Source organism: Aulostomus chinensis, chromosome 1 (assembly GCF_037954235.1).
Source record: "Aulostomus chinensis isolate RoL2024-O1b breed Wild chromosome 1, RoL_Achi_v1.0, whole genome shotgun sequence".
NCBI classification, from domain to species: Eukaryota; Metazoa; Chordata; class Actinopteri; order Syngnathiformes; family Aulostomidae; genus Aulostomus; species Aulostomus chinensis.
Genome location: NC_141320.1, coordinates 8,477,611 through 8,493,263, shown reverse-complemented (window position 1 = coordinate 8,493,263; position 15,653 = coordinate 8,477,611). Strand labels below are relative to the sequence as shown.

The following is a 15,653-nucleotide window of genomic DNA, read 5'->3' as shown; positions in this document are numbered from 1 at the left end:
TGGAGAAGAGGGTTTTTGGAGGGGAGATGATTTTTGCAGTGCTACAAGTCAATAAAATGTCATCATGTTTCAAAATGTCCTCACTAAGATGGTTATTAATCCCTCATTCTCAGCTGCTACAGCCTTTAAAGAAAACCTTTGACTGGTGGATCTAACAAAGATCAGATGTTGTCTCCTCTAGAACATCAACAGCTTAACGTTGTGGGCAGGACTCCTACCTGAGCAGGGAGACCCCAATAGATTTCTAGTCCTGATAGGGAGAGGGAGCCTCCTGGGTCACGGAGTGGGGAACCTGATAGGGAGTGGGACGATCCGCCCATTGTGGGTGATTGACAGGGCAGGTTTGATCTATGTTTTCATTTTCAAAAGTAATTTTGAATATTTGTGGAAAGTTCGCCCACCTTGAACATGTAGAAGATGTCTTCTGATAGTTAATCGACTGTTGTCACATTTAAGGATCACTTTAGCTGACAAGATGAAGGCTACAAAGGACCAGCTGGAGATGCCGGGGATTGAACCCAGGGCCTCATACATGCTCAGCATGCGCTCTACCACTGAGCTACACCCCCTCTGGTAGAGTCACTGTTTAACTGGTGAATGAATTTCCAGTTGATTTTAGGAAACCTAGAAGTTCCTCAGGTGCCATCAATCTTAAGTCTCTCCTTCACTTTGTGTGTGGTTCAAAGTCAGTGGTTTCATCAGAGCTCAACAACAGAACAAGCTGAAGTCTTCTGGAGAACGAGGGCACCGATCCCACCACCTCTCACATGCTAAGCTAGCGCTCTACCACTGAGCTCCTTCCTCTGCTCAGCAACATAACAGATAATGCAGCTTGACCTTCAGGCTGCTGGGAGGTCAACACCTGAAATATTTCCAGGATTCTGTTGTGTTGGTAGAAACAGTTTGAGGGAAGAAAACCCTCAAACATGATGATGTCATTATTAAAGGCTTTACTGCTCCTAACCTTTGCTTGTTCTTCTGTGGTTGTGAGAGGTTCTGAGTGATGCATGGAAACTGAAGGTTTAGGCATCAGTTCAAAGTAGCAGGAGCTTAAGGGGACATTTCAGATTTGTTGAAGTTGAGTCCTACTGCCTTCTTGTTCATGACGATGGTGATGTCAGAGTTCTTGCTCAGAACGATCCATGCTGTTCCTCCTATTAGTTCTGGAAAGTTGGAGCAAAACGTCATGCAGGGTCACAGGGTCACGTGTTTTGTGTTATCAGCAGATTTAATCTATAGAGTGAGTGACGTGTGGTGTGTTTGTCAGCTTAAAGACCAAAGTTGTTGATGCACAAGAGAAGTACACACGTCAAAGCTGCTTCATTTTAATGAGTGAAACTGAAAATTAAGAGAAGAGTGACAACAAAAATGGAGTCAAGAAGTCGTCTTCAAAACACACACACACACTCTCTCACACACACTCTCACACACACACACACACACACACACAAACACACACACACACACACACTCACATAGTCATATACGTGCAGTCAAATGCCAGTAAATTCTGAGTATTTTTGAATCCATTTTCATTTCACTCTTCTCTTTATGTTGCCCCCTGCTGGACAATAGGTTTAAGGTTAATGTGGAAAAAAAGCAGACAATAAATACGACTGAACTATTATTGAAATGTCGGCGACTTCATTCGATCTGAAAGTTCATTGTTGACCAAACAGACACTGATACAACAGGCTTAAAGTCTACCTCCATCGGCTAAAGATGCCCCTGGATCATAAAGCACAGCTCGACTGCTGGCTAACATGCAGGCGTGGGCCCATCACTGAAATCAGCAGTCATGAAAAACTGTGCTAGGCCTCCAGACCCAAGCTTGAAGAGGTTTGAAAACTGGACCCAGGAGAATTTTAACTGAAAACCCCTGCTCTGGAGGATCTGAGGGATGCATGACTGCCCTCTGTTGACCCGTTTAATACAGGAATATCTGAGAAGTACTGAGGACGGCAAAGGGTGCTGATTGGCCAGCAGCCCCACACAGGTCAAAGGTCACCCCCACGGCGGACCAGTTTATTATAATAGTCACGACACCATCCGTTACAGTTGGGTTGGGTTCAGGCTCTTCAGCGCTTCTTATTTTTCCGTGAGCTCCTCCAGCTGCTGGTCCGTCTCTCCTCTTTTCTTTCTCTTCTGCTTACTTTTTTGTTTCTTTGTTCTTTAACTTTAAACAGAACTTCTCCTCTCCCCCTTTTCACGGTCACAATACTGTTGACCTCCCGTGAGCCTTGAATCTCCATCCTGACCAGTGGAGAGAAGCCCCCTTGTGCCTGAGAAGAGCATCGCGGATCCCAGTGGGAGCCACGGTCGTTGAGATGGAGGCTTGGTAGGCCGTCCCCCCACCAGGTCGTTGGAGAGGTTCCGTACATTGATGAGAACAATCCAGCTGAGAACGTGAGCAGGTCCTGTTGGTTGTCGTGCTGTCACAGTAACAAAGACCAGTGCTGCATCTGTTCAGGCCTCAAATCCTGTCTCACTGCCAGCTCCACCTGACTCCTCAGACTCTGCTCAACCTCCATTCAGGAGTTTTCTTTGTTTGGAGGTCACTGACCCTTCATCCTGAACACCTTCTCACCTGCTACCTTTGCCATCCACTTGAGTCTCAGATAAATCTTATGATTCATGTCTGATCCTCCATGTGCCTTCATTGCTTTACTGGTATTATTACTCTGTCTTACGCGCTTCCTTGTTTGTATTCAATCCTCTTAAAATTCCAGGAAGTGTTTCAACTGGTTTTTATATTTGTATGTAAGCCTCTGACCCTCAAAGAACTCACTGACAAGCTGGAACCTGAGACTGAGCGTTTCTCATTGGACTCTAAATTACAACCAGCGGTGCCCTGAGTAACAACTGTGTTAGCATCCTAAAGCTACATCATCACCACCAGCTGATCAAGTCACTACTCTGTACACGAGTCACTGTAACCTAGCAAAGTTGAACCTAGAGGAAAAGTACAGTTGAAGCCAGATGCAAACAGATGTTGATGTTTACTCTGTAGTCCTGGCAGCAAGTGTCCTTGGAGACGTCACTCCAGACACTCGCAGAGCTGACAGAGATGGTTTGACACAACTCATGATGTTACTGCACTGCAACAGTAACGGACCATCGATGGCATCGCGGTGATGGAGGAGGACAAAGAATTCTGTCATCAAGTTTTGTTCATGTTTTGTAAATGTTCTTCTTGATCTCAGCATTTAGTCTTTGATGTCACAGTGACAGAACGGACCAAAGCTGCCTGTGTCAGAGGAAGCAGAATGACATCAGCATCGGGACATTCAGAGCCTTCAGAAACGTGGTGATGGTTTCACCAAAGAGGGACCAGTTCAGTAAATGTGGTCAGGCTTCTGAGAGTCTGGGTTCAAGATGGAGTTCAGGGTTTTAGCGACTCAGAAAAACTGTTTGTGGCTCAGAAAGCAGAGGAGGGCTGATGAAGAGACCTCACAATGAGTGTCATCAAGGAGGAGGAGGTAGTAGACATCACATGGGGGGGGAAGAGCAGCAAGAAGAGAGAGAGGAGGAACAACTTGATTGAATAAAACAAAGACAAACAATCAAAGAGAGTCAGAGCAGAGGGAGCGGCCCTGAGTCACAGTGAATGGTGGAGTTTGATGATCCATCATTCATCTCCTTTAAATGCTGTCAGGGAGGGAGAGCTGTCTGCTGGTGGTGGTGTTCATTCCTCAGTGGGAGCCTCTATGGTTGATGTTCTACTGCCCTCTGGTGGTGAGGCAGTGGGGATGCAGGTGATCTGCTGGTCTGGTTGAACGTGAGTGGACAGAAACCTTGTTTAGGTGACTGGGAGTTCCTGACTGTGGTGAGCTGCCTTGCTCCTCCTCAGGTCTTCATGGTGGCTTTCTGCTGGACTGTTGTTGAAGGGAACATGGCATCCTATCATTTTCAGCTCTGACATCTGGACAGTGGACAGATGTGACATCATCATGGTCTCACTGCCTGCTTTGTTCATGGATCAATGGAACATTGTGCAAACATAATGTCTGGTCTCTCTCTCTTCTCTTCCCCACCTCTCTGTCTCCTCTCCTCCCTCACCTCCATCTCTCTCCAGCCCTTTTTAGACAGAAAATGTGCCAAATTTGCCGTCTCGTCTGTGTGAAATGGAGGCGTAATATTCCTCTTTTTGAAAAGACACCCTTGTGTGGGCATCAACACTTGATGTGATGTGCAGCTCACACAACCTCAGTCATTGACAACGCAATGACTGAGGTTGGCAGAGCGGGGCAACAACAGACTCTTGAACTGAAACCCAGGATGGAAACCATCTCGGAGCAGTTGGCCGCTCTGCAAAGAGGAGAGTGATGTTGAAGACCAGAAATTTAACTTTACAATTTGGATAGGACTGAAAGAGAAGACAGATTGGAATGTGTGCTCCTCCGCCCAAACCCACAGCTTCCTTATCGGCTGCCCCATTGTTTATCCTCCAGGAGAACTCCTTCTGCCTTGGTGACGTAAATGGCGCGTACTATCCTCCCCTCCCCTTCCCCCATGTGTTCTTGACCCCTGCCTCTGCCCTCTCCACCTCCCTTGGGGTGGCAGCGCCGACCTTGTAGTCTGGCTGCAGGCCTCACTCTCACTTGCCTCCATTGGGACAACGGACTGTTCAAGTTCAGCGTACATACACAACAAATGTATATGTGCTGTCGTTAATTCTGAAGTGTACCATTATTACGATTAAACTGTGCATTCAGGGAACATTAAAGTGGTTTCAATCGTATTCATCAGGTTGATTTCAGTTTGTAGACGTTAATGATAAATCTTCTATACAAACCAAAGTTAAACACGGTGTTCCTCAAGGTTCAGTGCTGGGGCCGATAGTCTTCACTTTATATATGCTTCCTTTAGGTCATATTATTGGGAAACAGTCCATAAATTTCCATTGTTACACAGATGATACTCAATTATATTTATCAATAAAGCTGGATGAAGGCCAGCAGTTGTCTAAAACTCCATGTATGAGTTCCTTCTAGGCTGGACTTTTGTAATTCTTTATTATCAGGCTGCACCAACAAGTGATTAAAGACTTGACAGCTGCACATGTATTGACAGGAACCAGGAAGAGAAACCATCGTAACAATAACATACACTCATGTAAGATAGTCTGAAGACACTCAAAGATAATTCAGTGTTTGATCAGTGATCAATACGTCAATATAAAGATCAGTAAGTGGTCCCAGGTGGATCTTTCCATGGTGACCTCAGAGAAAATAAGATCAGCCCTCTCACCGTCATATCCAATGATGGCTCCATTATGTCAGGTTAACTGAGTTCATTTCCTGCTGCATTATCTGAAAAACGCTTTCTTAAACCAGAAACTCCAAGTTGGATCTGAACGACCATGATAAATTGCATTATCTACTCAGTTTGAGTCACACCAACACAGAATGGACAAAGGACATTTTTCTGTTGTGTTGTTTCATGTTTTCCTGATCTGGGAAGTTTTTGCAAGACAAATGTCTCTCAAGTGTGTGTTCTCCTCATGAGTGTGTTTACATGCAGGCTTCCTCTTGTGACAACTGATGTCATTGGAAACCATCTTGAGGACATTTGGAGAAAGTTCAATCTTTTAGCTGCAGGTACAGCGACTTACAACACTGCAACAACAACAAAATAACACCCTCCACAAACACTCTTGTCCAACATTTGTGCCCAAATTTTCTCCTCATGAGGCATCAAATCACTACAAAAACAGCCATTAAGTTGATCTGGTTGGGCACTGGTATTTGTTCTTGCTGCATCATCGTCCAGCCTCCAACCAGAGGTCCCTCAGTTATCATGGAGCCACAGGTGGAGTCTGGATTCTTTTCTGGAATGAGACGGCAATGAGAGTCCTGCCAAGTGACATCACTGACATGAATGGATGACTTCAGTCACGTGACTGGATGACTTCAGTCACATGACTGGATGACAGTGTAGATGCCAATATAGAGGTTGGGGAAATCGTCTCTGAGAATCCAGCTTGAACCCACGCCCTCCTTGTCCTTCAAAAACCCAAACAGCGACCATCAGTCTCCCTCCAATCCTGTACTTGGTTCAATGTTGCTGTTCCATTTTGCAGCAGTAGGTGTCGCTGTGATACCAGGTTCAGTTCAAGAGTCCCAACTCCAGCTCATGTTGGTGACCTCAGTGGCAGGTAAAATGGTGCTTCAGTGGATCATGTGATCAACTCATGTGTGTCCTCACTGCTCCACAGGTCTGTCAAATGTTCTGTAAAATAGTTGGACCCAGCAGAGCTGCTAGATTAGGAGTTGATGGAGTCGTTGCAGATACCAGGGTCCAGTTCCATCCTCACTACCCCTGGTGACCATGTCAAAGTGTCCTTGAGTGAGATACTGAACCCCCAAATACTTCTGATGAGTAGATTGGCTCCTTGCATGGCAGCCTTCAGCATCAGTGTGTGAGTGTGTGTGAATGAGAGGACATTGTTCAGCTCCTTGAGTGCTGCTGAGGTAGAAAGGCTCTGTACAAACTGAGTCCTTTTACCATTTCTTTCCTGCTTCTAGCAGCGCTGTCGTCACTTCCTGTGACCGTGGAGGGAAGGGGTCCCCCTTCAGAATAAGTTTGATATCATGATGTTACTTCCTCTTCAACATGCCTTTAGCAGACCAACTCAGAGAACAGCTCAGTGAGGTAGTGTGGCCGAGCGGTCTAAGGCGCTGGATTTAGGCTCCAGTCTCTGAGGAGGCGTGGGTTCAAATCCCACCACTGCCATCATGTCCCAGGTCACTGGAGAGGTGTGGCAGGTCTCTCACAGCCTCTCCTCTCTCTTCCACTGATGTCTTCAAACCTGTGACCAGAAGAAGAATCCTCCTGTGAGTCCACAGACCTGAGCACTGCTGCTCTGACTACCAGGTTACCTCCTGGTTATCAGAGTGAAGTCATGGTGAGGTAGTCAGTTGTTCATTTTGTTTTATGACAGAGGCCTCATTGTGGATTAAATAATTTTAATTCTTTACTTGAAGTTTCACGCTGTTTCGATTGAAAAAGGCGAGTTCCTGGAGAAGATCTTCCAGGGCGTCCAGGTTAAAGCGGTGCCCCAGCTGGCACCAGGCGCTGACCCAGGTCCTGCATGGGAGATACTGTCAGTTCTGTTCTGCCCTGCTCACAACCACAGGCTGGTGTTGAGGCCTGCAGCAACCAGGGCCCCAGTCACCAAGAGTATAAAGGCTGGTCATTGTGGCAGTGGGAGGAGTCAAAATGAAGACAGACCAATGTGAGCAGGACGTTCCTGGAGAAGTCATCCATCCACTTTCTATTCTTATCCTTTAAGGGTCACGGGGGGGGGGGGGTGATCCCAGGTGACATTGTTCAAGAGGCAGGGTTCACCCTGGACAGGTCACCAGTCCATCAGGAGAAATGAGGTGGTCGGTATCATGCAACCTAAACTAAAACATTAGTCAGGTCAAATTCAGATTAAAGCAAGAGTCTCCAGATCAAAGTCAGAATTCCTGATGATGTCATCAGGGCTTTGACAGTAGCTAGAATTCTGTCTTTGATCTCAGGAGGACATGAAAGAAACCCAATTGAGGAAAGTAGAAGAGAACATTCAGCTTCATTAGAAACACCTGAACTGTTGAACAGTAGAATTTGTTTGAAACAGTTTACAACACTGAGTGACAGGTTTGAAGAGGGAAGAGTTTTCTACTTTAAATTTAATTCTAACTTCAAAGTCGTCAAGTCAATTTTATTTATTTTGTGCCAAATCCCAACAGAAGTTATCTCATGACACTTTACAAGTTTATCTAATGAGACAGGTACCCTGGAAGGTATCACCTTGGCCCCCAGCACCACCCTAAGGAACCGAGGAGGTCTCTTTGATCAGGATCTGTCCTTTCATGCCCACATTCAGCAAATTTCTAGGACTGCTTTCTTTCATTTGTGAAACATTGCTGAGATCAGACACATCCTGTCTCAAAAAGATGCAGAAGAACTAGTCCATGCCTTTGTCACTTCCAGGCTGGATTACTGCAATTCCCTCCTATCAGGCTGCACCAGGAGGTCTCTAAAGACTCTCCAGCTGGTCCAGAACGCTGCTGCCTGACTAGAACTAGTAGAAGAGACCATGTCTCTCCTGTACTGGCCTCTCTGCATGGCTCCCTGTCAAATTTAGAAGAGAATTCAAAATTCTCCTTCTACCATCAAAGTCCTCAACAGTCAGGCTCCTTCATACCTGACAGAGCTCCTAGTCCCCTATTATCCAGCTAGAACCCTTCGCTCCCAGGATGCAGGGTTACTGGTGGTTCCTAGAGTTTCTAAAAGTAGAATGGAGCCAGAGCCTTCAGCTATCAGGCTCCCCTCCTGTGGAACCGTCTCCCAGTTTCAATCCAGGATGCAGACACCCTCTTGACCTATAAGAGCAGACGAAAGACCTTCCTTTTTGATCAGGCTTATAGTTGGGCTGCTTAGGCTGGCCCTTAGATATGCTGCTAAAGGCTTAGACTGCTGGGGGATCTCCAATGGTGCACTGGGCTTCTCTCTCCTCCTCTCTGTCCTCCTATATGTGTCATAAATAAATCATACTCATATGTATTACGAACTCGTCTCCTTCTCCAGAGCCTTCAGGCTCCCCTCATCCCAGATGTGGGTGCTGCTGGAGGAGGCTGCAGACCTGAAGAGGCTCAAGCTGCCACCCGTAGCTCCACCTGCTCACCGTCTGTCCATCAGTCTCTTCACTTCTCTCTCTCTTTATCTCTGTCCCACTCTTTCCTTCTGCATATCTGTCTTCCTCCATTATCTGTCTTTGTCTCTGCCCCGCTCTCCTGCTCTCTTTCCCTCCAACCGGTCAAAGCAGAAGGCCGTCCCCACTGATCCTGGATCTGCTCGACGTTCCTGTCTGTTAAAAGGAAGGTTTTTGTCGCCGCTGTTGCAGGATGTGCTGCTGGTGGAGAATTGTTGGGTGGAGGTTCATTGAAGGAGTTTGGTGCTGGACCTGCTCTACTAGTAAAGAGTCATGAGAGAACTTTTGTTGTGATTTGGCGCAATACAAATAAAACTGACTTGACCAGTGTCATTTGTAGTCTTTTGTTAATTGCATGCCACATGAAATTATTGTTGGTCACTTTTCTAGCGACTGTCTCACAGCGTCAAGACAAGAACACTTCTACTTTTGATGATGACAGTTTGTTCAACACTAAACTTCATCCAGTACCATGTTGTCAAACACTGGAACCTCCACAGCACCTGAACAGGGACTTGAACCCTGGACCCTCACATTAAAAGTCTGATGCTCTACCGTCTGAGCTCCTCAGGCTCTTTCTACAGCATTGAGACAGGAACAGAAACACCTGTGAAGGTCAAACTGATGCTTTCTTGACTTGTTCAGTCCTCCATGTTAAAGTCCACCATGCTTTTGATTGGCTCTGATTCTCTGTGGCAAAATCCAACAAGAGGCTCCAAAAATGTCCTGAATGTCACAAGAATGCACAGGACAAGATGTTAGTTTCCTTCATGTCTGCAGTTCCTCCACTGGAAAGTAAAGTCAATGCTGCTCCTCTGCTGAAACCTGGGATCGGACCAGGGACCTTTAGATCTTCAGTCTAAGGCTCTCCCAACTGAGCTGGTTCAGTTCTGAGTGAGGGCCCTGCTTCTCTCATTTATAATCTCTTCCACTCTCACTAGAACTTAGAGAGGATTGGAGCTTCTGAAGTCCTGACACAAATCAAACCAGAGACTTTGAACTACACAGTGAAGGAGTTGGTCATCAAGGTTGATGGCAGCTTATTAAGTTCTATCTTTGATCAAATATAAGAAATGTAAATGAATTCAACATTGATTGCATTTCCCTCCTTTCTTTGGTGCCCTCAGACTTTCTGAGAACTGTAGGAGGAACTGCTCTCTGTTCTGTGTTTGTTCTGCTCAATGGAGGAAGGAACCAAGGACCGGAGCTCTAAGTTTTCCAGTTCCTACATCAGTGAATGGACTTTCTGTGCTGCAAGGAGCCAAAGCTACAAAGGAGGATTACAGAGTTTGTCCTTGCAGGAGTCAGTGACTTAATAGGGTCTAACAAAGGGTTGGACCTGAATGAGACAGTCACCCTTCAACGTGGGGCCATGGCAGAGTGAACCAAGAACTCTACAATGGGGGTGAGAGTGGAGCCATGATGGATTCACACTTCATCACCTCCACCATCATGTGGACCACCTGATCACCTCTCCCTCAACCTCTAAATAACTCATTCCCTGACCGGGAATCGAACTCAGGCCATGGCGGTGAGAGCGCCAAATCCTAGCCACTAGACCATCAGGGACCACACTGAGCTCTCCAACAACAGAGACTACAGACAATGACTCAAGAACACAGGACTCTGTGGTCTCAGCTTGAGATGCAGAGGGTCCACCAAGACCACCAGACACCTCAGCCCCCTAAAGACAGTCCACCCCCAGGATCAGCTTCTATCACTCAGTGGTCCAGAACCATTATGGAGCCTGATCAGGAATGTGAGCAAAGCTCTTGGAACAGGCCTGCTGCCACCACAACTAAGATCCTGCAGGTCACTAGAAACTCCAGTGTCCAGCTGACAAGTGGACTTTCCTCTGATCTGTGGTGGTGCTGAGTTTAGCAAACATCTCCAACAAGAAGATGAAGGAGGCCATCAACTCCTTCAAGCTCAACATCTATACTGGCTTTACTGGGAGGTCAGGAGGTCAAAGCAGACCTTCCCCCTCCACCTCAGATGGTTTCTACTCACAGAGATGAGGGACCAGTTCAAACCAGCTCCCTGGAGCTCCCTTAAGCCATTGTCCCCCTCAGCTAACATCTGGATCTGGACCTGCACCGGTGCTGACTTGTGTCTTGAGTCCCCAGAGTTTGTTGAACCAGAGAAGCTTCAACTGGTGGCGGTCGTACAACCAAGCGTGAAGGTGAGCCTGCATTGTCTGATCTGGAGCTAACAGGAATTAGCAAGTTAGCGACTGTTCTAGAGTTGCTGCTGAGTTGAATTTGAATTTATTTGTTAAAAGGTTCCAGTTTCTATGAGGTCAGGGAAGACTGGTGTGGATCTAAAGGTCCCTGTTGATCCCAGGACATTGTTTTGACTCATTTGAACATTTTCAAACCCTCGTTGCTCAGATTTTACATTAATTTGATCATGACTTCAGACAAATGTTCTGTTTATTAATTAAATAATCACTTTAGTTATGAATTTAGTGAGTCAACCAGACTTGGTCAAAGATAAAAGTTAGTCTGGTTATTATTCAGTTTCCAGTCAGTAGGGACACACACACACACACACACACACACACACACACACACACACACACACACACAGCCTGTCTTCAGTATAAAATGGTCTGTCACGTTCTCTCACGTTGGAAGATTTCTCTGACTCCATTGTGAATACAGAGATTCTTCATCTGCCACCTGAGTCTTGATCCACTGATTCCTCTGATCCACCTCTTTCTGCTCCAACAAGGCTGACATGGATCAGGTGGGTCCATGTCAGCCAATCAGGAGGTTTCTCCTCTCAATTAATTTTCTTCATCCCAGTTTAGATTGATTCTCCTCAGCCTGATGAAGGAGCATCTGATCAGGTGTTTGGCTGCTTGTTGGTTGTAATTCCATAGATTTTAATCTCAGATGTTATAGAATTAAGAATGCAATGGCAGTCCTGCCAAGTGACATCACTGACATGACAGGATGGCCCAGTCATGTGACTGAAGGAGCTGAGAGCTTCTACACATCATTGTTGATGGTGTCTTCCACTGTAGTCAGCAGCCACAACTCCTCTATCAACACCTGTCAGAGACCTGCTGGAGGACCCACTGAGGTTTGAACTGGGATCACTGGATTCAGAGTCCAGAGTGCTCACCATTCCACCATGGAACCATCAAAGATGAAACGTGTGAGACAAACTATGGCACTAATCATGTATGAGGGACTGCAGTGGTTTTCTGGATCTAATTTCCACAAACAAATGATGATTTGGGGAAAGGTCTGACAAAGTCTGACAAACCTACCCTGATTTTTTCACAAACAAATGATGATTTTTAGACAGTGACACAGGGCTCTTATTTTGGAGGGCCATCAGGATGTGAAATATCCCAGACGTCTGAGATCAGAGTGTTCACTTTGATCTCAGGGTCCTGAATTTGGAGGTTCTTCCTTTGGTCTCCAAGTTCTAACTCCCATCTGACTGAATCCTTTTTTTAATGAACTCCTCAGACCCTGATGATGTCAGGAAGAAATCCAGACATTCAGTTCTCATCTCAGCTGTTCTGACTGAGACGTCAAGCAGTCAGGAAAAAAGTGTTACGACCCAAAGTGGGACCTTTACAGGAGCTAACAAAGTGTCTTTTTTCCTAAACTACTTGAGGAACTGGTTAAACCAGTAAAATATGCATTTCTGTGTGCAGACCAGTGGGGAGCCTGGGTGAGTGGAAGGATGTTTACCACCAACACAGAACCCAGACTTTAGTCATGTGATGAGATGGAGACTCTGATGATGAAGTTAATGGACAAAATGTGAATTGAAGGATGAACACAAATGTGATTTTGAACCAAACACATTCCTTCAGCAGACTTTGATCCAACATTGAAGTTAGAGTTTGGTGGCTGCTCCATGTTGGAGGAAACCAGGCAATGTTGGACCGTCACAGGGAAGCTCTTTTGCCTCCTCTGCTGCCAGTTCAACCACTCACTCCCATCAGTGGAGAGCAGCTTCAACTGGGTTTGGAATTTACCACTGTGGATGCATAGGAATGTGGAGAAAATGTCCTTTGTCAGAAGTGGGATTTGAACCCACGCCTCCAGGAGAGACTGCGACCTGAACGCAGCGCCTTAGACCGCAGCGCCTTAGACCGCTCAACCATCCTGACAGACACTGAAAGTTGGAGACTGAATTACTTCACTGACAAAGTAGAATTTTTGTTAACATTAAACACCCAGTCTGTGTTCATGGCAGGAAGAAATGAATGTGTGTGGGTGTGTGTGTGTGTGTGTGTGTGTGTGTGTCAAGTCACAACAAAAGTTATCTCATGACACTTTACTAGTAGAGCAGGTCCAGCACCAAACTCCTTCAATGAATCTACACCCAACAATTCTCCACCAGCAGCACATCCTGCAACAGTGGTGATGAAAACCTTCCTTTTAAAAGGCAGGAACGTGGAGCAGATCCAGGATCAGTGGGGACGGCCTTCTGCTTTGACCGGTTGGGGGGAAAGAGAGCAGGAGAGCAGGGCAGAGACAAAGACAGAGAATGCTGTCCTAAAACAAGGCCTGTTCAGTCAATGGTAGAGCAGAGTGGCGCAGAGGAAGCGTGCTGGGCCCAGAACCCAGAGGTTAACCTAACTTTCGAATAACCTCAAAGTGATGCTGAGAGTCATGTCGTAAGTGTTGCTACGAACCTCAAAATAATGTGACAGTAATGTAGTAAAAGTTGCTACGAACCTAAAAAAAATGCGACAGTAATGTAGGAAAAGTTGCTACGAACCTCAAAATATTGCGACAGTGATGTCGGAAGAAATGCTAATGAACTCAAAATGATGCTAACAGTAATGTAGTGATAGTTGCTAATCAACTCAGTGATGCTTACAGTAATGTAGTAAGTGTTTCAAATAACCTCAAAGTGATGCTGACAGTCATGTAGTAAGAGTTGCTACGAACCTCAAAATAATGCAACAGTAATGTAGTAAGAGTTGCTACGAACCTCAAAATATTGCGAAAGTGATGTCGGAAGAATTGCTAATGAACTCAAGATGATGCTAACAGTAATGTAGTGATAGTTGCAAAGAAACTCAGTGATGCTTACAGTAATGTAGGAAGAGTTTTGAACAACCTCAAAGTGATGCTGACAGTCATTTAGTAAGAGTTGCTAATGAACTCAATTCAATGCTACAGCGATGTCGTGAGAATTACTCATAAACTCAAAATGATGCGACAGTAATGTAGTGATAGTTGCTAATAAACTCAAAGTGATGCTGACAGTAATGTAGTAACAGTTGCTACGAACCTCAAAATATTGCGACAGTGATGTCGGAAGAAATGCTAATGATCTCAAAATGATGTGACAGTGATGTAGTAAGAATTGCTAATGAACTTAAAATGATGCTAACAGTAATGTAGTGATACTTGCTAAGAAACTCAGTGATGCTTACAGTAATGTAGTAAGAGTTGCTACGAACCTCAAAATAATGTGACAGTGATGTCAGAAGAATTGCTAATGATCTCAAAATGATGCGACAGTGATTTAGTAAGAATTGCTAATGAACTCAAAATGATGCTAACAGTAATGGAGTGAAACTTTCGAATAACCTCAAAGTGATGCTGACAGTCATGTAGTAAGAGTTGCTACGAACCTCAAAATAATGCGACAGTAATGTAGTAAAAGTTACTACGAACCTCAAAATATTGCGACAGTGATGTCGGAGGAATTGCTAATGAACTCAAGATGATGCTAACAGTAATGTAGTGATAGTTGCTAAGAAACTCAGTGATGCTAAAAGTAATGTAGAAAGAGTTTCGAACAACCTCAAAGTGATGCTGACAGTCATTTAGTAAGAGTTGCGAATGAACTCAGTTCAATGTTACAGTGATTTCGTGAGAATTGCTTCACAACTCAAAATGATGCTAACAGTAATGTAGTGATAGTTGCTAATAAACTCAAAGTGATGCTGACAGTAATGTAGTAAGAGTTATTAGGAACCTTAAAATAATGCAACAATAATGTAGTCAGAGTTGCTACGAACCTCAAAATATTGCGACAGTGATGTCGGAAGAATTGCTAATGATCTCAAAATGATGCGACAGTGATGTAGTAAGAATTGCTAATGAACTCAAAATGATGCTAACAGTAATGGAGTGAAACTTTCGAATAACCTCAAAGTGATGCTGACAGTCATGTAGTAAGAGTTGCTACGAACCTCAAAATATTGCGACAGTGATGTCGGAAGAAATGCTAATGAACTCAAAATGATGCTAACAGTAATGTAGTGATAGTTGCGAAACAACTCATTGATACTTACAGCAATGTAGTAAGTGTTTCGAATAACCTTAAAGTGATGCTTACAGTCATGTAGTAAGTGTTGCTACGAACCTCAAAATGTTGCAACAGTGATGTCGGAAGAATTGCTAATGAACTCAAGATGATGCTAACAGTAATGTAGTGATAGTTGCTATGAAACTCAGTGATGCTTACAGTAATGTAGTAAGAGTTTCGAACAACCTCAAAGTGATGCTGACAGTCATTTAGTAAGAGTTGCTAATGAACTCAGTTCAGTGCTACAGTGATTTTGTGAGAATTGCTCAAGAACTCAAAATGATGCTAACAGTAATGTAGTGATAGTTGCGAATAAACTCAAAGTGATGCTGACAGTAATGTAGTAAGAGTTGCAAGGAACCTTAAAATAATGCAACAATAATGTAGTAAGAGTTGCTACGAACCTCAAAATAATGTGAGTGTGATGTTGGAAGAATTGCTAATGATCTAAAAATGATGCGACAGTGATGTAGTAAGAATTGCTAATGAACTCAAAATGATGATAACAGTAATGGAGTGAAACTTTCGAATAACCTCAAAGTGATGCTAACAGTCATGTAGTAAGTGTTGCTACGAACCTCAAAATATTGCAACAGTGATGTCGGAAGAATTGCTAATGAACTCAAGATGATGCTAACAGTAATGTAGTGATAGTTGC

General features: G+C 44.6%; 2 non-coding genes across 2 annotated transcripts; one reads left to right on the top strand and one right to left on the bottom strand.

The window, feature by feature from the left end:
* Nucleotides 1–497: 497 nt before the first annotated feature.
* Nucleotides 498–569, bottom strand: trnaa-agc (transfer RNA alanine (anticodon AGC)). Its single transcript has one exon. It is a non-coding gene; the product is annotated as a tRNA-Ala (tRNA).
* A 6,084-nt stretch (nucleotides 570–6,653) lies between these two features.
* trnal-uag (transfer RNA leucine (anticodon UAG)) lies at nucleotides 6,654–6,735 on the top strand. Its single transcript has one exon. It is a non-coding gene; the product is annotated as a tRNA-Leu (tRNA).
* Nucleotides 6,736–15,653: the final 8,918 nt, after the last annotated feature.